The 23,978-nt window shown below is 48.0% G+C and overlaps 2 long non-coding RNA genes across 2 annotated transcripts; both read right to left on the bottom strand.

Moving 5' to 3' along the window:
* Nucleotides 1–7,594: 7,594 nt before the first annotated feature.
* Nucleotides 7,595–11,082, bottom strand: LOC118243283 (uncharacterized). The gene is made up of 3 exons (XR_004777240.1): nucleotides 10,958–11,082; nucleotides 10,221–10,343; nucleotides 7,595–8,951 (listed from the first exon to the last, which is right to left on the bottom strand). It is a non-coding gene; the product is annotated as an uncharacterized LOC118243283 (long non-coding RNA).
* Nucleotides 11,082–20,938, bottom strand: LOC126913373 (uncharacterized). Its single transcript, XR_007708558.1, has 4 exons — nucleotides 20,734–20,938; nucleotides 16,199–16,283; nucleotides 12,957–13,071; nucleotides 11,082–11,844 (listed from the first exon to the last, which is right to left on the bottom strand). It is a non-coding gene; the product is annotated as an uncharacterized LOC126913373 (long non-coding RNA).
* Nucleotides 20,939–23,978: the final 3,040 nt, after the last annotated feature.

Raw genomic sequence — 23,978 nt, 5'->3', positions numbered from 1 at the left:
CCGCTGGTGGCAGGCCAGCGGTGCTCCCAACACAGATGCACCCCCTGGGGCAGCATAATACTATTTTCTGGTTTTCTCTGCTTTTCTGCTAATTCCTATCATTTGATTCACTTCCTTTGCCTGCCACTGAGAACCGAGTTTGTATTTTCATCCGGCTACCCATTATAACCACAAGACCCCATTGGCAATACTCAGTGCAGAACCATTACAGTCCATATAAAATTAGGATTATTAAGGAAACGGAGGGACTTTCTCAAGACCAGAGCATGGCTGTGTCCCCTCCTGTGCCATCCCAAGTCCCCAACACAGCCTTCGGAGGCCACCATGCTGGTCTCGGGTGTCACTCTGCCGTGTCCCATTCCTGCCCCAAGCCCTCTGGGCACAGATGCTTGTGGCTCTCTCAGACAGAGCTGCACACAGGGTTACCTCGGCACTGCATTTTAAGGCACTTTTTCAGCATTTACACTTTCACCCTCCCTCTTTTTCTAAGCCAGCATTGATTACAGCGGGTAATTGTTTTCTAATTGGCCTGCAGCTGCTTATCTATCTTAGATAATTAAAGTGAAGAAGAAGAAGAAATGGGGAAACGGAACTTTATTCTTAAGTAGCTGCCTATCGACTGCCTCGATCGATAGCGAGGTCACTTTGGGCTGAAACACCCGCTCTGAGAAACCTGGCCAGACCCTGCCCAGCCTCATGACCGCTTCTTCCACCTCCCTTTCCTTTCTTACAGAGCCACAGTTTGGAGAAACTTGGTCTGGCAATGCAAGACTCAACTTGGTGCTGGAGGACACCACCCAAGCATCACCAAGGTGCCGCACGGGGCAATGGAGAGGTGATTCTGGCACGCCACTCCCAGCGCTCGCTGGTGGATGAAGGAAATCCCATCCAACCAGCAAACCCCAACTCATATTCTCAGCACACACCACGACCACCACCCAGAACTTCAGCAGTGTGCTCTTTCAATAAACCACACTCTCCCCTCCCTGCAAATCGTGCTGGAAAGGCTCCAAGCAGGAGCCTCCTTTGTGTCCGTGCATGTAAAACTTTCGAGGACATGCTAATTCAGCTTAATTACGGATTTACTTCACTGGCCGCGCTGCTAATGCAGGCGACGGACAATATTTGCAGCCAAGGGAACGAGGGAAAAGCAAACGGAGCTTTTCCATGTCCTCACCCCTCTCAAACCCCATCCACTCCGAACTTCACGTGCAGGAACATGGCAAAGATAACCCGTTCCCTACTCGTGCAATTTATTAGATAATCTCTTTCTAATCAAGAACTAATTAAAGGAAGTGAATGCTTGGTTGGAAACGGGGATTAAAACATGGATAATTATCATAAATGCTACGTTTGTTGTTCCAGGCCGGCCTGTTCTCCTCCCTTCCCCTCTCCCTTTCCCCCCTCTTCCCCTCCCAGGCTGCTCCTGATAATGCTCAGGCTGTCTCAGAGGGGGTTTGCTTTCACAATCAATTATTTTCTTTTTGTCTCTCTAGCTAATGTTTCGTTTGTGTGAAAACATTAGCGAGAACTATTTTCTTTCCCTTGTAAATTCATTTCCACGACAATGACAGAAGGTGGGGAGGTGGCAGCTGCAGAAAAAAAAAAAAAAAAAACAGGAACATTAAAACCCAAGCTTATAAATTATTTCATCTTCTCCAGACAATCCAGATCCGTCACCGCTCTGTGCGCACAGGGGCTTTTATTTTTATTTTTTTGGCCAGGAGCTCCTCCCGGGCACAAGACACTGACGGATGTGGGAGCCTGACAGGAGAGCCCTCGCTGCCACAGCTTCTGCCTCTACTAGCAAGGACTGTACCCACCGGCTCTCCCTGGGCACAACATCTAGGTCACAGACCACAGGCAAAAATTCAGTTTAGTTAGCCCTGCTTGGCCATAGCATATTTTCAAGCCAGTACCCGTGCAGGCAGAGCCTACTGCTTCGAGTCTGGTCAGGAGATCTTGGCCAGACAGGGATCGTGAGAAGCAGGAGGTGGCTCGAGTCAAACCACACACCCCCAGTAATTTTTATTTATTTTTTGGTTTTGGCAGTGGGTTTCCACAGGATGCATTGAACAGTTTTGCTTTTTTTTTTTTTTTTTTTTGAGCCTGGGCGGAGATTTTTCCCCCTTTTTCTTCTAAGGAAGGGGAAGGCGCATCTTAGCTCTCCTGTACCCGTCCCTTCGGTCCCACCTGATGGCACATCACCAGCCATCCTTCAGCCTCAGAGCAAGCCTTCCTCTCGCCACCCAGGTGAAGAAGTGATGCTCAGCCCATGGGTTAGGGGCTAGGTGTGCTCCTGCACAAGGACAGGGGCAGAGGCTTCAATTTATATCCGCCAAGGGGAAATGTGCTCCATACAAATGCATGGGGTGTTGGCGCATTGTGATTTCTGACAAAACTTACACTATTATATTTCAAAGGGATATGAAATGCATAAACGTCCGGGCTCATCTATCTTTCTCCTCATCCCTTCTGCCTTGAAGTGAGGTCTCGCTCTCTAAGAATCCAGACAAGAATAACCCTGGGATGAAATGAAAAGCAACCTGGCTGGCGATATATATAAAAGATGACATCTCCAGAAATCCCGAACTTCAAAGGGGCAGCTTTCAGTTCATGACTATCCACTTCCTCCAGCCCTCAAGGCTAGTGTCATAATTTTAAAGCCCTGGGAATCATTTGATCTCTCCAAATGGCAGCTCAGTGGTCTAGCACACTTCTGGATGCCAAAAAAGTATGCGCCGCCACCAGCAACATCCTGCAGGGGCTGGTTTTTGAAAGGACAGATTGAGGTGAAACAATCAAAAGACTCAGGGGCAGGAGGAGGAGGCGAAAGGAAGAAAAAAAATAAAAGGATATTTAAAAGGACAACTGCATGCTGAGGGACTTGGACGTATCAGAGGTTTCCTGGGGTGACAGCCACCAGGGAACGCCCCCCCCGAGGGGCGCAGACCCCCCCCGGGCTGCACGGCCACAACGCTACTGGAGCTCAGCAGGGGGGAAATTTTACGTGAATGGGCCTGAAAATCTCTAAACTGAGCAGTTTTCCTATTGCAAACTGAGGGAAATGCCTCTTTAGATGCAGGCCACTGTGTCGCACACAGGCGGCAGTTTTGGAGCAGACTGAGGATGCTGCGCTGCCACCGCTAAACAGGCTGAGTGTTTATTCCTATGTGGGAGAAACACTCCATTATCTGGTTTATTAATTGTTAGTTAAGTAATGGGAAGGTGCCCAGAGCAGGAGATGAGCCCTCATCACTCGTTATTAGCTTAGAAACCAGCAGAAATAAAATAACTGGAGATAAATGATGGCGCAGGCAGCCCCACGCACCGCAGACTGACAGATCTGCTCAGAGGGGAATTCACAGAGCGCTTTTGGGGGTAACGGAGGAGAAACAGTGAGTCGGTCCCATTTCATTTTATTTTTTAATGAAAAGATTTCATCATCCTTCATTCTGAACATCGCTTCTCATGGCTGGGATCACACGGGTATCCCTGCTGCTGGTCCATCACCAAGAGCACGATGGGCTCTGCATCGGGAGCATGGTGCCACACAAAATAGGGTCAGTGGGTGTTTTTTTTGTTGCTTCTTAAACACAAAACTTGCAGCTACAGACAGCCAGACCCACTCACAGCAGGGCTGTGGTGACCTCAGAAATATTATCCTGTTATCTGTATATTATCAGGGCAGGGATGGGAGATCCTATAAAGTGAGCTCAACAAGGACGTCAAGCATCGGTCAAAAAGCCAGCAATTAAAGGGTATGGGAGCCCACCCGGGACCCCAGAGAGGCAGAAATACACAAATATTGTAATGCCTGCCAGATCTAAACACGAGAACTCCAGCCACTTGCTCAGCACCCATGGCCATTTCCCCAGAACCCATCTGCCAGTGGTGGCCGTATATCCCCAACGTGCTGGTTCCTACTGTCCAGCCAAGGTTTTGAGCAGATTGCCAAGCCAGGCAGAGTGTTCCCATCCACGTAAGACAACAGCAGGGAGGAACAGGAGGCTTCTACCCATGTAGAGAGGAAGGTCCTGGACCTGGGACAAGAGCAGGGTGCCCACAGGGGAGCAGCAGAAGCCACCATGTGTGGTGTGCTACCCAGGTGCATTCATCTCAGCAGATCCTTTGATATTTGGTTTCCTACAACCTCGGGCTGTTTAACACAACACAGTGCTCACTTTAAATTAAAAATAAAACATAAGAGGGTCAGTAATCTTGAAAACCAGAAATAAAATTCTCTGCTTCAATCCCTGAGTGCAAAAGACCCTGAATGGGTCAAGCATTGCTCACTGCATTAGCCAACATTTCTGCCCTTACACCAAAGGTATTTAACTAGACTAATGCATTTTGGGGTATAAATCAGAAGAGCCTAACGAGGGGGAAGAAAGAATCACCCTTGTCCTGACAGCTGTTTGCACAGAAGCTGAAGCCAGGCAGCATCTTGCAGAGCACCCACTGTTCCTACCTGCAGCCCTAGGATGGGATAGAGACAGATATAGGGGAAATGGGGAGGGAGATATAGGGGAAAGGGGGAGGCCAGGAGGTTGAGCTACACCAGCTGAAACTGAACCAGGGTCATCACCTGGCTGAGAACACAGAAGCACCTGAGGCCATGCTCCACTCATACAAAATATTAGCAAATTCATCAGGTGAGAGGAACGGGTCCCTGTCCTGAGTTCAGGCAGGCAGGATGGTTCTGAAGGGAACAGAGGGCTCAGCCCCAGATTGCTCCATCCCTGTAGCTTGCAACAGTCTGAAAAAATAGGGGTTAACTTATTTACATGCTCCATTTTGGGACCGAGCAGCAGAGCTTATAAGGGAGTCACGGAGCTCTGAACCGAGCTTATTTCAGTCTCTGCAGTAGGCGCAACGCTTGCCCTCCCAGCCATGGAGCCCTGCTCACACTGCACAGCCCTTTAAAGAGATTTCACAAGAGTTGTGCCACTTTCAAAGCCTCAGCTCTTCAGGTAAGCATATCTTACTCAACGCTTCATTTCACCCCGCTAGGAATACAGCGATAAACATCGTTTCATCTGCATCCTGCGACACGGCACCCCAGATCTGAGCCAGTCCCAAAAGCATTTGTTTGTGAGCGAAGAGACAGCCCTGAAGGACTCTGAAAACGCTGCATCCACGCGTGCATCTCATGTCAAGACAGAAGAGGAGACAAGGAGTTTCTTAACAGAGCTGCAGCCCTCTGAGAAACCAATTAGCTCCAACCTGCTCCCACAATCACAAAATATTTCTTACCTCTTGTCCCAAATTCTCGAGCTTCCTCCAAGTTCAGCTCCCAGAATAAAGGAGAAAACTTGACACAGAAAGGCTCCCAAGCAAGAGCAGCTCACTCCTGCTTTTGTGAGCTCCTGCAGCCCCGCCTCACAGGTGGGCTAACTCCTGTAGCCCAATTAGGCCTCCCTAACAAGGTCCCTTCATTTAAGTGGCTCCAGGTGCACCTTTCAATTTCTTAAGGTGCCTCCTTGGCAGCATCTTCCCAGGCAGGGCACTCTGCTGCTAAATTGCTTATCAATCAAGGACTGCTTTACAAACACTGTATTTTCCTGCCCCTACCCCATCACTTGGAGGCTACACAACCCATGTGAAGGAAGCAGGGTGTAAAAGGAAGCTTTGTGTTCACTGGCATTGCTTAGTGCCTCGGGGCTAGGTGAGGTTTGGGTGAGACAAAAGGAGGTAGAAGTGCCCGGGAGAAGCTTTTCCTCACATTGCATCTTTATGTGGATAATCTGAGTCCATCCCGGGACTCTCTTATGGATAAACTGTCAGGTTTATGTATGCAAAATCAGACCCTGCTGTACATAAAAGCATTTTTTCCTAGCTCTAGGCTGCTGATGCTCCGTGCCCTGATCTCTTCTGGGATGGCAAGGAGCCTGGCAACTTCTTTCAGCCACACCTTGCCTGACTTTTCCCTGCCCAGCCTGGCTTGCTCAGCCCCTGCCCCTCGATTTTTGTGCTTCATTACAAGGGGAGGGCATCGGTATTGGAGGCAGAGCAGGGTGCAGGCTGGGCAAGGAGATGGGCATCAGCCAGAGCTGGCCCCAGCTGCACCACAGCGCTGCTCCAGGGCTGGCCGTGTCCGGGGAAAGCTCCCACATACACTGTGGTGTTCAAGAGACAGGCACCAGGGAGGTAGGCAGGATGCAAATCAATCAAGAGAGAACTCCTTTTTACGAGATAAATGCCTTCAGAGGAAGCCTTGGGAGACACCTACCACGTGTTCAGCCCGCTCGGTAGCAGAGCGCACAGCATTCATCACTGCCACTTGAAGGGGTCGGGTTCCAGCTGAACATCCTCCAAATTTCTTCCGCCTTCAGCCTTCCTCTCCCTGTTCCCCTCGCTGCCCACCCAGAGGAAGAAGAGTTGCATTCGCAGCACAGTGGAGCTGCCCCTGGGGGGTGCTGGCTGGGCTTCAGCTGCCTACACTGCCTGCAAGGACCCAAAGTTGTCCAAATCAGTCACAGAATGGGAAAAGGCAATGACCTGCCAGGATGCACCTCAGCCTCCTCTTCCCCTAACATTTCTGACTGTAATATATCTTTTTTTTTTTTTTTACTGTGGTTATTGCTCCTGTGAAGTTTTTTTATGTGCTGGGCTTGCCCAGCCTGTAGATGAGTGAGGGGACTCGATCACAGCAGGGCACTGCCTCTCCTTCCACATGTCAGCCCACTTCTAGGCTGAGACGTTTTATTCCCTTACCCAGGATCTCTTCCCACATTTGAGAAGCCAGACTTATGGCTCTCAGCTCTTATTTTCAAGCTATGCCCCCAGGCAATCACCCTGGATAACACCCGCAAGGTTAAACACTGCACCTGGGGAGCAGGGAAGGCTGCGGCAGCAGGTGTGAAGACCCCGTGGATCCCACTGTTAAGGCTAGGAGAGAAAGAAATGGTAGAGGAAGCCACAAAAAGGCCCCATTTTCTGGTCTTAAGCCAGTTACCATCCTTAGGGATTAGCTTCAGCTCAGGAGCAAATTGCCCTAAGCCTTCCTGCCGCGGGGCTGTGCTCTGCACCGCTGCAGCTGTCAGCGGGGACGCGGCACAGGATTAGGGAGACGGAGCTTTGTCAAGATCCCAGCAAGCAGCGATGGGGCAGAAACGAAGCTGTCCTCCTGCATGGGGACATGAGGCAGCAATGTAAATAACCAAACCCCCACCTCTGATCCCCGGGCTGCGGGGTTAAGGGCACAGTCACCAGCAGCTCAGCACCCTGCAAGGCTCCAAGACCGATTCTCATCATGCAGTAACGCTTCAGGATTCAAAGAAAAAAGATCAGAGCATGCCCCCATAAAAGTCTAAGGCATTAGAAAAGGATGTGACCAAAATATTCTGTGGCTATTGGACATGGATGGAAGGAAAGAGGAGGGAAATGAATAGATATCTGACTGCTAATGCCCCAGACTGCTCTCTCATCCTAAAAAGGGACAAGATTCTTAAACAATCAGCAGCAAGCATCTGAAAGTCCAAGTCTTTAACCTGGGTTTACCTTTCCTTCTCAATTTCTACATCTGAGAAAGCAAGAAAGCTTTTGAATGTTTTATATACTAACTTTTTTTTTTTTTTAGCTTGGCAATGAATAAAGGCTGGACTCCTACATCAAACCCTCCAGAGCCCTGTCAGTAAAGCCACTGCCAAGGTTACCCTGTGACTTAACGGCTGCGGGAGAAATGGGTTGGTGCACCGCAGAGATCACCAAAAAAGGATCACAGAAGGGATGGTGAGGATGCTCTAAAACCCATTCCAGCACAAATCCAACCAGCTAGAGGGCTGCTGCGGCAGATGGGGAGCGCTCCCACCCCCTGCCCGAGCCTCGGAGGAGTGGTGGCGCGTGGAACCAGCTGGGAAAATAAGCCAGGGAACAAATATCTGTGGGGACAGAGGTCCTGGCCTGGCCCAGAGATAATCCCTTAAAGAGGAGGCGGCAGCACATGGGCACAGGTCAAAGAGGGGCAGAGAAGGGAGGAAGACTTAAATCCCAGCTGCTTCTCTCCCACCTCTGCTCTGAAGCCAGGGACCTAGCCAAAACAAAGCAGGAGCCGAGAAAAAGACTTCAGCTACAAGTATTTATTTGCAGGTGCTAAATGATTTCTTGATTAATTCTGCAACCTGCTGCTTATTCATCTCTAGCCATCGCTGCTCAGCATTTAGCAGAGACCATATTTTAGCTCAACAAAGGGAACTTTCAGGCTGAAACCTGCCTGATGTGGGCAGCAGGGCAGTAATTGGTTTGAAAAACAAAACACTGAGAAAGAACACGAAACTCATCTGAAACCCTTTTAGTTCAAAAAAAGCTGGTTTACCATCAGCACACATCTAAATTTCTCCAGACCTAATAAAGAATCATCATCGGTACAGCAAATGTTAAGTGCAAGCATTACTTTAAAAGAGGAAAAAGAAAAAAGAAATAACCTGTATATAAATATAGATACAGACAGATAGGTACAACTCCAGGCTCTCAAATTGCAGGCTTTCAAATCCCTCTATTTTACAGTGAGATACCATCAAAATTAACATGACAATATATCATTACAGGAAGGAAATGGCTATCACATCCTTATACCAGCAGCCCAAATGTCCAAACAGAATTTTAATACAGTATCCTTCAGCAAATCATCTTCCAAAGCCATCACAGTTGCCATTTACTCCAAGGAGCGTGCCAAGAAATATGTGGCAGATCCAACATTTTCAGAGGCATTAATAACATAAACAGAATAAAACGATAAATCAGACTCTTGCTTACCACAAAAAGGCCCAGGCAGCTGGGCACAGAAAAGCTGCAACATACTGAAATCCTGGAGAAAGCAGCTGAGGGCTTCTGAGCAGCACTGTTTAGTTTAATCCTGATTTATTGCATGGTATAGGGTCCCCCTTTTCAGCCTGAGACCAACTTTATTCAGAAAAAGAAGAGTCCCGTGGTCTGTTACCTCTTTTCTCCTAAATACAGCAGTAAAAAAAAAAATCAGATCTGTGACAATTTAATTATTACCCACCTAACGTGGCTGCCCCATTCCAACCCTAAAAGGGAACCCATGGTTCATGACGAGCTAAGACCCCACAGCATGGCCAAGACCTACTGGGAGGCCAAGAGCATCTCTGCAAGACAGCATCCTCCTTCTGTACATCACTTTAAGAGAAAAACCAGCCAAAAAATAAAATAAAACCAGAAGATCGAACCTCAGATCAGAAATTCAAGTAACTTAAATATGAAATGAGTTTTAAAATGTTTAATAACAGCCCGGAAACCCTTTAGGTCTTGTTTTGGGGATGCCAGCGCACTTGGAGGTGCAACAGCTTGCAGGTAGCAGGCACAGTGTGTTTGCCAGCAAGGAGAGGGCAGGATGAGTCCTCCAGCATCCTAAGTCAGTTTAGATGGTGCTGGCTTACAGGTCCCTTCATTTAAATTGATTAATAATGACACATTTAAATGGATAACATAAATTAATTTCTGAATTGCACCATTAGTAAGTAATTAATTTCTTTGCTCTGTGAAACTAAGATATCACTGTTATCTAAATCTATAAAGAGAAGAAATGCTGAATGAGGACTCCATTAATGTAAAAATTGATTTTTCCATTTACCCTCTTCCGAGCTCCTTTTATTTTTTTAAAACGTGCCCCCCCACACACTCCAATGCATTTATTTTTCAAGTGGCTGGGGGTAGGGAAAGTAACCTAATTTATACTTCCAGTGCTAATCAAAAGATCATGCATGCTCATTTCAACCAAATGATGTCATTACGAAGGCTGTTAAAGCCAGGGTTGCCTTGGAAACACAAAATACTGATAGTTGGGGTTGGACACCCGAGTTCTCTGCGGCGCAGTAATGAGGAAACGGTGCGGCCCCGCCAGCCCCGGCCGGAGCGGTCACGCCGGGAAGATAACCCCAAGTTATCGAGATGGGCTCCTCAGCACTTGGCATGCTCCCGTTCCTCCCACCACCTCCCACAACCTATTAATTTTATGGGGCCAGGAACAGCAAATGGGCTCGGTTACAAGGCCCCCAAAAGTGATGAGGGGTGGACTCGGAGCTGCTTGGCCAGCATGCGAGCTGCAGCCCCTGCGCTGCGACCCGCCACATGGCCCCATTCTGCACTTCAGCCCCAAAACAGCCCCTGGTGTCTCTGCCGCCCTCCTGCTGAAGCCCCTGATGGAGATTTATGGATGGTGTGGGGTCTCTGCCAACTATGGCTGGGACCCGTTGTACCTGAGGTGTCACGTCCTCCTTTCCAAGCTCAGGGATGCAGTGAATGGTCCTCAACACGCTCAGCCTTGGTGCAGGAGATCACAATGGTGGGCTCAGCATCCTCTCCAGGGGTAAAGGCACAACCTAAGGGAGAGGAGTTTTACACTGGGTACCCCAGAGCGAGGGGTTTCTCCCCAGATATCAGCAACATCTCATGCTGGACAAAAGACTTGTCTGGTCCCTCTCCCAGCCCTGCAGCCTTTATGTGAGGCTACTTTGACAGCCTTGCTGTGCATTTTGAACCGTGAAGAGCTATGTAAAAACAATTCCAGAAGTACAACTTCCTTTCTATTGCTTAAAGAAGAAAGCACACAGATTTTTCCACACGGTGAACGTTTCCGTGGCCATCTTGCCCAGTTGCCTTTAGGCAGCTGTTCCCATTTGCCTGGGGCTGTCAGTGAGAAATGGTCCCACTTGACACATGTTGGGCAGCAGGATTTGAGCAGAGGGATGCTACAATTTGGGGAGAAATCTCTGGGTCTCTTTAGCCAGTTCTGCTGTACATTGACAAAGAATAAGATACTGGGAGAGAAAGCTTGAGGCTAGACTAGAGATGCATTAGTACCTGCGATGCAAAGAGCCACGTCTGCCTCCATCCTCCCAGAAAGTCTCATCCCTCCCACTGGGAGCTTTCAGCAGCTCCGAATTTCACAGTGCCTTTTCAGCTCTTTTTTTTTTTTTTTTTTTTTTTTACCTACCCTGTCCCACAAACAATGCGATGTCACCTCCGATCACATCATGCTGAGCTGAATGCCAGCTTTAAGGCATGTCCTGAAGAGAAAGGGGCACCGTCTGAAATATGTCTTCAAACACAGGCACCGTGCTTAAGAAAAGAGTAGAGCAAGTGGAATCACACCAAGTATTTTGGCTGCAACTTTTTTTCCTTCCTCCTCCTCTTGTTAAAGAGCACAAAACAAAACATGCATGCAAACAAGTCAATGGGAGAAACATTTACTACCTGTGCAAAGAGCATTAAATGGCTCATTTCAGCTTCTCAATTAATATCTGGGTGTCCCCAAGTCACTGCTAGTTTTTTTCACTTAGGTGAGGAGGTGATCGTGTGATCTTCTTTCTGTTCCCCTATTCAGACACCTTCCCTTTACAAGCAGGAGTTTCTTTAAAGGTTCCTCGACTGAAATTGCTTGAATGCACTGGGAAAATAAGAAGAACATTTCATAACATCGGCAGGCGCGTTTCAGGCAGGAGCACTCTGAATATTTATTCGCCCTTTGTGCGAGCAGCCTCAGCAAGAAAAATTTGGCGTGAATAAAAGGAATTGCAAATACCAGTGAAGTACCTCAGTAGTTTTCATTCATGAGAATATGTGCACAGGCTCCTGGGAGAATTATCAGGCGCGGTAATGCAAAATCCCTGGCAGTGTCAGAGCTTCGGACACTCTGTAATCCTCTGTCCACTGAAAAAACATCTTTTCCTGGGAGCTGAGGGCCTCAGCTGTTATTTTCTGGCTTGGGAAGCTTGGAGAAGTATTGGAAAAGGTTGGAGAAGCCCTCACCGCTGGCAGGCAATGCTGGTTGTCCTGTTTCTGTTTCAGAGTGCCTCTCCTCTTCCAATCACCATCTCTCCCCTGAGCACAAATGGAGAGCAGAAGTTAAGCTTTCTTCCAAAGTCAGAATAAAAAGAGGGAAAAATAAAAAAACAACCAAGCAGCCAACATTGTCAGAGACACAGGAAGGTGAGGGACTCACAGGGAAAAGCTATTCGAGGAGCGAGTCGTGGCAGAACTTGGTACCACGGGGCTGGATTAAACAACAGCCCATCTGGGAGTGAAATGAGAACAAACCGCTAAGGAGCAGAGCCAAAACATCCTTCTGCACAGGAGAGAGAGAGCAGGATGAAAGTATACACTGAGTTTTTGGGGCTCAACAATAAAAGCACTGGGACCAACTTACTCATAATCAGCTTTTATGGGCAAAAAGAGTCCTCGAGAATTTCATTCTTCCCATAGAATTTTATAGGGCGGTTCAGAAACTTACAGCAAAGATATTGTTTTCCATTATCTTGCCCAGGTTTTTAGAGCATTTCTCTAGAACCCTGTTGGTTTCAGCCCTGTTAAATTCAATAACTTCCCTAAGGGAGTGCTTTAAGTGTCAGGCTTGATTCAGTTATATAAAGGGATAAGGGAATAATCGTTAGACAGTGCACGAGGATAGGAGAAGTGGTTTTGTGTGGCACCAGTCTTATTTAAGAATAGTCTGAATTTATAGATGGGGCTGATGAGAAAGTTGGAAGCAACTAACGTGAGCCTAAGAGACAAAATGCAGGCAGTGCTTTTACAGCGGGCTGTGATTAACAGGGATACCACAGAGACAGGAGGAGGGCTTCAGATGAGTATTTTAAGTGTTTTTAGATGTTTGTCTTGGTTTCATCGAGACAACTTCCCACGTACTCCTCTTCCTATTCATAATGCAAGCTATGTGCATTGGAGCTTATATAAGGGGCTGTATTGCTTGCCTTGCAATTAACACATCCTGCAATTAGCAATCCAAAACACTTGAGTCTAATACTTCTTACTACTAATGCAGAATATTTCGCACGTGCTTTACTTCTATTATATTGTTGTCCTTACACCTTAATTTATTATGACAGCGTGAACTGTGACTAATCCTCCCTCCTGTGTGCTGAGCACAGGCACAGACCAAAAAACTCAGATCAGCATCTCTCCTTCCAGCTACCTACTTGACATCCTCTCCAGCAAGGCAGGAGGTGGACAAACAGCCCTCGGGAGACGACATGCGCGAAGTGGGGTGAACTTCTCCATCCGGGATCTGGTCTGGTCAGGAGACACCTGGAACTTGAGGAGGGGATAGGGAATGAGGTTAGTTTTCCCATGGGATTGTAGCAGGGGAGAGGCAAATCCCAAGAGCCAGGTTTCTAAGGGCATGTGTGAACTTAAAAATGCTCTGATAGACACCTAACCCATCTCAAATGTTTATATATATATATACACAGACAGGTTATATTTTGATTATATATACATATTTTGATTATTTGTATATATCTATATTATATATAGATATATCTATCTCACATTTCTCAGCCAGTGACTAAAGAGACTGAAGCTTTCTGCTGCTAACCAGGGTATTTGTCAGCACTTCCCAGACCTGTTTCACAAGCAGGTTATCCTCACCCCCACCCAAGACCCTTCAAACCCCGGGGTTTGCCAGCACCAGAACGTGGTGACACAACTTAGTGCCCAGAGATCGACAGCTCTTACTTCTGTACATGTCAGGGAAACTGCAAGAACTTCAGGATGACTGCAAGAACTACCTGCACAAATGCCTAATTTATCTCTGGCGGTGCCTCGCTCCTCTCAGCCCTGCAATGGGTGCAGATTTCGCACTCCATTATTACAAACCCTTTTTACAGCTTCTTTGGGTTTATCCCTGGTCTGAGCGCTAGATGCTCCATTTGTTTTGGCAAGAACGTCCCCGAGATTTATACCTATAATTATACAGGTAACCTTTCCAACAGGGAATTTTAAAATGATCAGCGCTAAAGCAACCTACGCATTAAATGTGATTAATAAGACGCCAAACGGCCGTGAGCCTGCACCTCCCTGCTTGTTAAGCATGTCAGAGCCAAGTGTCCCAGGCTGATCCCACCACTGCCAGGCTTCACGGGACACGTGAAAGCGGCATCAAGTGGCCTTGATCATCCCTGCTGGCCATGCCCATGGGATGAATGTCATCATACCACAAGGCACTCATCCCAAGCAACATCCACAGGAGGGCTAGGGTATGCACAAGCACAGAGGATGACATCCATCTCTTAAGGCTTCATTTCTGAGGATGGAAGCTTCCTCCCAGCAGGAGCTCCTCTGGCACGGCCGCATCCAGAGGGATGATGAAGAGGTGACAGTGGGATCACAAGTGACAGGAGACAGATGAGCACACGGAAGCAGGTTAAGCGAGGTGCCCACTCCTCCAGTGCACGGTCCTCTCTGCAGAATTGTCTCGCGCTCCCCAGGGGCACCTAATGGAGCTGCTCCTTGCACTCACTGAGCAGGAACCAGCTTCGCTTACTATCAAAGCACCCACCACCCCTATTACCGGGGAAAATAGCATCTGTCAGGACATCTATCATGCCACATGGAGACATGGGGTCCCCTCCTTCCAGCAGGGAGGGCAGGGCAGGCACGAGGCGAAGCCTTACCGTGTGCGGCGCTGCCGAGGGAGCCAGCTTCACAGTGTGCTTGGCAGGCTGCACAGCACTATCTGTTACGGCCCGCGTCTAGCCGAGGTTTTACAAAGCTTGCATTTTGCTGACAGATTGTCCAAAGACAGTAAAAATCAGTCACAGTCAAGCTTGCATTGACCTTCAGCCAATGGCTACGGCACACTGAAATTACAGGAGAAACTCTGCGAGCTGCTTCCCTGTTCTCCTGACAAAGTTATTGCATATAAATTGTGTATTGATTAGAGGCAGGAAATGTTACTAAGCCTCTTTGGGAAAACTGGAGGGTGGAAAGAAATACAGGGACTGATGAAAGAGCTACTTTAATTAGGAAGGAAAACAAACTAGCAGGGGAAAAAAACAAACACAACCTCTCCTAAAGAGCCTCCCACCACAGATCTAGAAAGCTGATCAGGAATGGTGTTATTTAAGGAAAGAAAGCTGGATTTTGGGACTGTTTTGGCTGGGCAACGGATGCAGGAGAAGGAGCTGGCTCCCTCCAGCACCAGCAAAGATGGAGGCTGGGGAAAAGAGCAGCTGCTCCTTCTGCACCTCCTGGATTGCAAGGAGGGAACTGATAGATCACCTAACAAGGGTGTAACGACCACGCTTATTTCTGCCTTCCAGCTCCAACTGCTTGCAGGGTAATTACACATTTTGGACTTATTAGCTGTAATTACTAGGTTCCCTAATCTACAGAATGAGTCGTTAGAGTCCTGGCAGCCCCACGTGATTTAAATACACTCGGAAAAGTTTCTGCAGCTTTTTCTGCTCAGCCTCAAACCCTCGACAGCTACCAGAGGCTGTGGTTCCCTGACCTGGGACTGGCTCAAGGCAGGTTTCTGGGCTTATCTCAGAGCACGCCACACACAAGTAACTCTTTTAGGCTTCTCCTACCTATCTGACTGGTAAGAGCCCAAGTTTCTCCCCAGCCCTACAGCTTTCTCGCAGCCCAGACCCTGCCTTCGCCCCCAAAATTAAACCCAGCCTGGCAATTACCGCCCATCTCCCTCTGCAGCGGGGTGAGCTGGCAGCTTGGCCGGGGCTGGAAAGGCAGAGTCCGTGGGAAAGCCTGGAATTCCCACACCTCGGACAATTAACTTCTCCACCTCCCATTTCCCTGGGCAGTTTAGCTTTGCTGGTGCAGCCTTTTTCCAAAATGCCTTTAATTTCACACCGATGCATGAATCAGAGAAGCCAATCTCTCGGTCTGTCCCTGCAGAGGTACCCAAGGGCAAAGCTGGCTCCACAGCCTTGGCCTAGGATGTAATGCCTCCAAAAACAGCTGCCCACCCAACACCCCAAATCAGACAGTGCTACAGAGCTGAGCTCGACCTAAAAAAACTGCAGAGCCCATACTCAAGTGCAGGGGGGTGAAGCTTGAAGGTGTTTCCCCTTTAAGTATCGAAGGAGAAAAGATAATCAAACAAAACCAGGGGAAAAAAAATTTGTGGCCACGGCAGCAGCATCCCCGTTGCTATCCTGCTTACAGAAGTGCTCCAAAAAGCCTTGGAGGAGGGAGGAGAGGGAAATCAGGCACTTGTCAGGAGTCGGGACTGCCTGGGAGAGTTGACCTCTTTCAGTGGCAGCAAACTCCACCCCCACTAACAGACCTAATGCATCTCTCCAGGACAACAAAATGCAACGCAGTACAATGTTAAGTGACCTAAGGAAAAATTACCATGAAAACGCAATGTGTGACTTCTTGTTATGAGCACCTAATAGCCCTTGAAAGCAGTACTCACCTGGGGGAGCCTGGTGGCCACCTCACACTGGACTGAACAGGAGAGCAATGGCAGCGTAAAACCAGAATATCATCCCTGGGACAATCTTGGGAGAGAAAAATAAAATGGTAACCACCATCTTTTAGTTTCCTTGGGAACCAACATCCCATCCGCGATGCAAACAACGAGCTACCCAAGTAGATAAACCCTGGGTCCTCTTCCCTCTGGGGAAGTCTCCAAGGAGCCTCCGCTGAAGTCAGTAGGGCTCAGGTGGGTTTGTGCAAATGTAAGAGGGAAGAATGTGGACGGCAGGCTTCGAAAGCAATGCCACGGGTATCTCTTGTGGCGGCTCTGGATTTCTGGCCACCAACCTGCAGGTCAGCTGGCCAGATCATCCAAAAGTATCATTTATCTTATTGTATGCTTAAGAACTGCCGCCTTGCTTCTCTATAGCAAAAAGCACTGTCCAATGCCTAGAGAAGAGAGTGGCTACAATGCTAATCATTAGAGTAGCAATTACTTATCTCATGGGCACTCTGAGAGGCTTAATTAGTTAATATTTGTAAACCGTGATGAGCTCCGGAGATGAAGGATGCAAAACATCCATGGGAAGAGATGCTCTCAACCAAGCTCAGCCTCTGCCGGCTGAACATCCCCGTTCCGGCCAGAGAGCCCGGCCGCTCCTCGCGGCAGAACCGCGTACAGTAAGGCTGAAAGACACCTAAGGGAGCGTTCCCTGCTGCGTGCTAGCTCTCTGAAACCCAGCATGAATATGACACTAATGACATCTTTCAGAAATGTAATTAGCCTTCATTCATGGCAAGGTACATTAGGGAGAATTCAGAGGCTCGGCGAAGTGGGCTCCGGTGGGTGAGAACCAAGGCTTGTGCTTTGAAAGCTGCATTAGGGAAGGGGAAAAAAATAGAAAAGAAAATGTTCTAATATTACTTAATTACCCCAAGACATCCTCAGATGTAATCGAGCTTGGAGGGCTAAATGAAGGCAGCGCGCGCGAGACCAGCAGAGGCTGATGCATTTATAATGAGACCACTTTGCAAGGCAAACTAGGTCCCCACCGAGGGAGAGGGGGGCGAAGAGGAAGGACACAGGGGCTTGGGGAGGAGCTGTAAAGTACCTGAAGACCTGCCCATCACCAGCAGCTTCAGGTGGAGTCCTGCTCCCTGTGCTCGGGGTGGCAGGGCAGGCTGGATAGGAGATGGATGGGGTATGGTGCTGCCCAGCGAGGGGTGCTCAGAAAGGCCACCTCAGTCCCAAACACCTCCGTGAGCCCAGGAATTACCTGTCTCATGGTTGGGATGCTAAAAATAAATTTAAAAAAAAGAGACATTTGTGGCTAAAAACCAAACTGCTTTGCAGATCCAGCAGCATGGGGCAGCAGAGCAAAAGCACGGGAGGAAGGGGATGGGGAGCAAACCCCTGCAACCCAAGCTGCTGGCAGCAGAGCAGCAGCATGGAGCCATGGCCCCAGAGGGATGGAAATTCCCACCCAGCCATAGGCACCACAAGAAACGGAGCGTTTCAGTAAATCCACGTTATCTGTGCAGAGAGGGGGAGCTGAAACCTGCACCTTGTGGTGCCCTTGCCGGTTGGGAGCCCAAAGCTGAGTCATTTTGGCATCTAGGCATCCTCCTCCTCCTCCTCCTCAGGAAGCCTCTCCACGTATGCTGGGATGGGAAAAGCAAGCACAAGGTGTCCTCGGGGCAGGGCTGTCTCTGAGGATGAGAGGGAAACCTTCCCTTCCGTGGCCAGGGTTTGGCCCTGTAGCTCCCATTAACACTAATGGAAATGGCATGGCTGAATCCCAGTACTAAAACCCAGCCCTTTTATCCACACCACCAGAGGCCCGATGCATGCTCACAAGCCCATTCCAGCCCTGATTTACATACTGTACAGAAGGAGACATTAAAACCCAAACGGTTTATGGTAATTAATGCTCATTTAAATATTATACTGGTAACTATCACTTCCAATTCTGCTCAGCCTGAAGGGGCTCTGTGTGCATGTATCTACGTACGGGGAGACTTTAGACGGATACTATATCTTCCCTCCTGATTGCTGCTTTCCCAGAAAAAGGATGTTTAATGTTTGCTAATTGTTTCACTTCTGGAAATTGCTGTGAAAAGCCACCACAGGAGAGCTGAATTGAAAAAAAAAAATGTAAAGAAAGTAATAATGGGAAGCCCTGCCTGTGGCAGGGACGTATGAGCTGAACGCAGCGCTGCTCGGGCTGTTTAAGCACTGCACCGGGTGACAAATAGCTATTAACACTGAGCTCCCTGTCACCAGAGGAATGAAGACTACAGAGATCAAACAACCTTTAGGTGGGAACAAAATGCATTATTTATCACCAATTAATCTTTTTTTTCCCCTCCTTGTTCAGTAGGGAGCCCAAGCAGTCAGACTGGGGCAGGAGAGAGCGTTGCCTTGCTGAAGGCCAAGGGGACCCATCGGGCACCTTTGGTGAACCTTGCTCTGATCTGCCCTTAGTGACACCCAAATGCCAAGGGGAAATAAATAGGTTGCACGGCTGATGGTGGTACAAAATAAAAGCTGGAGAGACTGTTTAGAAGGCTCACAGAGCAGCCCCTGCAGGCCAGGCAGGCATGGCCCCACAGTGCAGCCAGCACCAGACCCCAGCACAGACCAGAGGATGAACAAGAAGTGAAGATGCCCAATGCCCAAGCACCAAGGGCTCTGTCTCTTCCCCGCCCTGAGGAGCTTCCTCCTGCAAAGATGAAGGATGTAGAAATGTGTCCCTTAAGTAATGCCCAATATCCCCTCTGGCATCTATCAGATGGCCAGCCCCACTGCATCACAGACAAGCAGTTCTCTCTGGGAATATCTCCTGCACAGGATGTGGAAAAGGGCCAGTGTGGTTTCTCTGCCTCCTCCTCACCTCCTCCTCCTCCTCCTCTCTCAGCACCGGGAGCACAGCCAGAGAAAGCGAGACCTGCGCAGCACACCGGTGGGATGCAGTTATTAGCGGCTGCAGCAGCTGCCCTCCAGTCAATCTCAGCACGTGATGCAAATGGTAGGGATCAAATTTTGTCCCCTCACCTTCTCAAGGTGCAGCTGAGCTCTGCGGAGCACATACACTGAGCCCAAGGCCTCTCACGTTGTTCACTGCAAGATCAGATGGAGAACAGAGACAAGTGTGCATCACAGAAGTGCAAACAGCAGCAAAGGGGGAGCAGGAGGATAGAAAAATGCACTGTGTGAGTCCTGGCCAAACAAAACAACCAGCAAACCCACCCTCGCAACGCAGGCAAGTGATCAATGATCATGCCTTGTCAAAAAAAAAAAACTACCCAGGGTATTTCACAGCCTCATGTTCACAAACATTGCTCCCTTCCCACCCCACCATGGGAAAGCATGGGAAGCAGCAGAGCCCAGGAGCTGTTGCAACACCTCCATTATCCTAACAATGTTCTCTGCCCAATCCCTTCGTGCTCGGACCTGTCCGTTGGACCACAGAGCTCCCATTAGAAGAACCCAGGACTTTTTTTTGCAGGCAAACACTGAGCGATGCTGAGAGCTGTAAGCAAGAGTCCATACCTATTCCCATCGCTTGACAAGGTCTTGCAAGATCCATGTTTGCATTAAAAAGAAATTAAAAGGTTTTCCACTCCACTAGCTTGCCCAAAGCCTGCATACTAAGTAGTAAATGCTACCTATGAGGTTGAATAAAACCTTCATAAAAAAAGCTAGCAGTCATTGAATACAACGTGAACAATGACATTGGGGAGGCATTGTTCTTCTTCTGCCTGATGGACCATGCTGAAACACCTGTTTCTTATCGTGAAACCGTTAATAACTGTCACCACTGAAATCGGTGCTGAGGATGTGTCATTAAGACAAGTTATTCCAGCCACCACCTAATTGAGAGAAAACAACAAGGAGGAATAGAGGCAAAACTATATCGCCGATAAATCCAGATATACATCAAAAACAGACTTGTCCGTGTGCCCACTGAGAGACCACTTGCCACAGGGGAGGAAAAAACACCCACCAAACTCCCTCAGTCCACTTATCTGATGGCTGCTGCCTCCCAGACATCTTCTAGCTGACATGAAAGACACAGCTGGATAACGATAGGCAATTTCAACTGATTAACTACAGACATTGACCCTTTCAATTAATTCACAGGGGATTTGATTCATTCCAATCATCTCCAAAAGCTGCAGCCTCCCCACAGAAAACTGTTTCTGGTCCAGCTTTTCTCTGACACCAATGGTAAGGGGGTAACAGGGCTGCTTACTCTGGGGTGTTTGAGGCAATCCTGACTCAGGGAGGAACGACAGAAAGGATATCTTGTACTTGTAAGGATGGATGTTTGCAGAAGGCGACCCATTAGGGGCAAAAGGTCTTTATCTTCTCAAAGAAACCTAGATTTGTGCATTATGCAGAAATCAAATCCCCTAACACTGGCGTGAAACGGACCTGGGGTTTGTGGTACAGGACTACCCCTTATAACAAAGCCTGATGTTTGATGTGCTGATGTTTAATGTGCTGCTCTGCTTGCTGGCTGTACCCACCTGATCTCTATGGTGGTCTACTGCTCCAGTAGGTCTCCTAGCTCTTCTCCTTCACCAGGAGGCAGCAACTCTGTCCCCTAGGTCTCTGGCACGAAGCTATGCTGTCCTTTCAAAGGCCCAGATTTGGACGTGGGCAGTGCAGGAGCTGAAGCTGCAGGAACTCGCCCCATCTGCAAGGAGCCCTGAGAGCTCTCTGAAGTGGTTTGAGCACAGGCCTGTCAAAAAAAAAAAAAACGTCAATTATACTGACATTTTCCATCAAAAAGAAAAATTAAGTGGAAAATTCCTGCCTAGAGTGACTCTTCGCCCTCAGCCTGGGAATCCAGGCTGGAAGCTTCATCCTCCTCAAGAAGCACCAAGAGGCTTAAACCGAGCCTCCTTCGTTCCTTTTGCTTGAAACGCCCAAGTTTATTTTCCTCTATGGCCTCTTGCTCCACAGAAACATTGCCTGGAAGAGTTTTAAAAGCAGCCGTACTTCTGCTGAGTGCAGTCACACCACTGAAGAGGCACCCGAGATGCCCTTGAAACCACCCGAAATGCATCTCCAAAGGCAGGGAAGCCTCCTAGCTCGCAAGCAGGAGTTAATCCATTAGCACACCCGCAGAACATCCGCACGCGGTCCCGAGGTCAAAGCCAGCACAGGCAATGGGAAAACAAACAGCAAATCTCAGCCCGAGCCCACAGATCATGCTCACAAACGATGCTTCAGCAACCTGCACCACCTTTATTTTCAACTTTCCCCCTGCAGACGAGGGGGGATGAATCTTCCCCACTGACAGGCGCTGCGTGCTCTTGCCAGGTGTCAGACCTCAATCATCTTCGTCCTGCTGCGTGCCAAGCTGTGCTTGGTGCTCTCGGGAGGCAGGGAACGGGTGGCCTCCTCTATCTTCCTCTGCAAACTCTGTGACAGCCCCGAAACCGATGGCTGAGGGGAGCAAAACACAACGCTCACCTGCTTAATCCCCAAAGGCAAATCCCTTAACACGTAGAACTGGGAGCCGTAATTGTAACCGGTTTTCAACCTTTACTGCAGTGGAAATAATCACTTCAGCAGCACTGCCTTGCTTCCCAGAGACTTCTCTCTCCACAGATTATTTTAAACTCATCTAACAAGGGGGAGCGAGGGTACGGCGTTAAGATTATTAAGATTAAAGGAGAATATTCAAGAGGGGCTGAGGGGATGCAGGTGAGGCGGTTACGGGTCGCTCAGGCTGATCTTAACAGCCCACCAGCTTCAGAACCAACTCAAAGGCAAAAAAATAAGAAAATGGATAAGTTAAAAAAATGATAAAGCGCAGAATGGATTTCACACAGATGGATTCTGCCAGGCAGGCCTGGTAAATATATTTTTTCCGGGAGATAATGGCTTTTTTTAAACAAAAGCCAATCTTTGTCTTTTGTGGGAGAGCTTGACCATCTGGACTTCAGAAAAACATTTGATACTGCGCCACATGGGCGAGTGATTTGTTAAACTGTAGGAGGGGAACATTACAATAAGAATTATGAATCAAAGAAAAGCTCTGCATAAAGAAAATAAGATTACAATAGATAATACCAAAAAAGGAGGAAGTCTGGAGGGCTTTTGCTGAGCAGGCCGTTCAGTGACTACTCGCGTTCAACACTTCCGCAACGACTGGGAGCCAACACTCATCAAACTCGCTTCTCAGGAGGCAAAACCACCCAAAACAATGAGTGGTGGTGGACTTCAGAAGGAAGAGATGGCTGTGAGAACCAGACCTGATGACTCTCAGTGGTGCAAAAATCAAAAACCAGGCTTAAATGACCTGTGGCACCAGCTTCCTGTGCTAGATGGAAAGCTGTTGGACATGAGGAATGAGGAGAGCCACCTGCGTGGCTCAGCTGTCCTACAACATATACGGGGGCACTGACACAATGCAAGCATAAAAAGGCATCTGCAACTCCAAATAATTCTAAAACTATTCCCTTCTAATGAAGAACATCTTGGGGAGATCATATCCTCGCTACTTAATGCCCATTGTCTGCAAGCAAGAGCCCGAGTCAGCCTTCATGGGAAAATGAGGTGCAAGGTTTTCCTTCTCACTCACTCTAGGAAGACTTTTCACAAGAATACAGATATCAATAGCTTCTCAAAACCCAAAACACCAAAAAAGATGGGAGGTCACGCAATGCAGCAGCTTCAAACATTGCCAGCCCTCTCCAAATGCAAGAGAGGAACTCAAACCCCTGGTTTCTCCTTCCTTGGGCAGGACTATGCACAAGGTCTTCGGAAAGAGCAGTAGGAATGAAGCTAAGGGATTTTAGCAGAAATTAAACAGAATTCACCCTGGTGAATTTTCAAGACAAGATTCTTTGGGTAAACATTATTAAGCTTCCCTATGGAATGTAATTAGAAGTTCTGCCCCTTTTATCTAAAATTTGCACAAAAAAAATAATCCATCGCTGCATTAAGTGATAAAAAGGACTTTCCTTTTTTTTTCTTCTTCTTAATGAAGAGTGTTCTTAAAGCCTTCCTTAAGCAGGTGAACATTTCATTAGGAATCCTGGGCTTGTTCTAAGTAAATTTGGATCCCTCCTGAGTAAATCAGGAGGCAGATTCAGGTTTTACATCAAAATACATGACAATTGGCCTCAAAATTCAGAAGGTTATTCAAGAGGCAAGAAGACAGGAGCAAAAGCTGTCTCTAAAAGGAGAATTACTCAGGTCTACCCAGTAAGTTCTCTGTTTATGGACAAAACCCACTCACTGTGAGTGAGGACTGTCAGAAATTGAGACAAAATGGTTTTTAATCAGAGAATGTCAACTTGCCAAACACAAGATTTCACAGAGAGGAGGAAGAAAGGCCACTTCAAATAGCAAATTTATTTACCCAGGCCACAGATTTTTCAGAGTCATCATGGAGTTGTCAGTGGTTAAAAAAATAATAATTTTTAGAATGTGAAAAAAAAGAGAGAGAAAGAGAGAACAGAAGAAAGAAAAGAGCCTCACAAAGCACAAATACCATGGTATGTTGGGCACTGGCCAGGGATGCAGATGGCTCAGATTCAAGCCCTTCAAAGCAGGGATTTGTACCTCTCTGCCTCCAACATTCCCAGTGAGGCCCCGGCCACAATCCAGCCCCAGAGTTTCACACTCTTCTTATGGTTTAATAAAAATAATAATAAACCAATCTTGGTTTCATCTTAATGTAGAAAATGAACTTCTTTCAAAATCTCAGGGAGGGTTATGGGATCGGAAAGAACCAGGTCCCTTCCCTCCCTATTTC

The sequence above is a fragment of the Cygnus atratus genome, chromosome 7 (genome assembly GCF_013377495.2).
Source record: "Cygnus atratus isolate AKBS03 ecotype Queensland, Australia chromosome 7, CAtr_DNAZoo_HiC_assembly, whole genome shotgun sequence".
Lineage (NCBI taxonomy): Eukaryota > Metazoa > Chordata > Aves > Anseriformes > Anatidae > Cygnus > Cygnus atratus.
The sequence above is the reverse complement of the archived record's forward strand: the minus strand, read 5'-3'. Positions and strand labels throughout refer to the sequence as shown.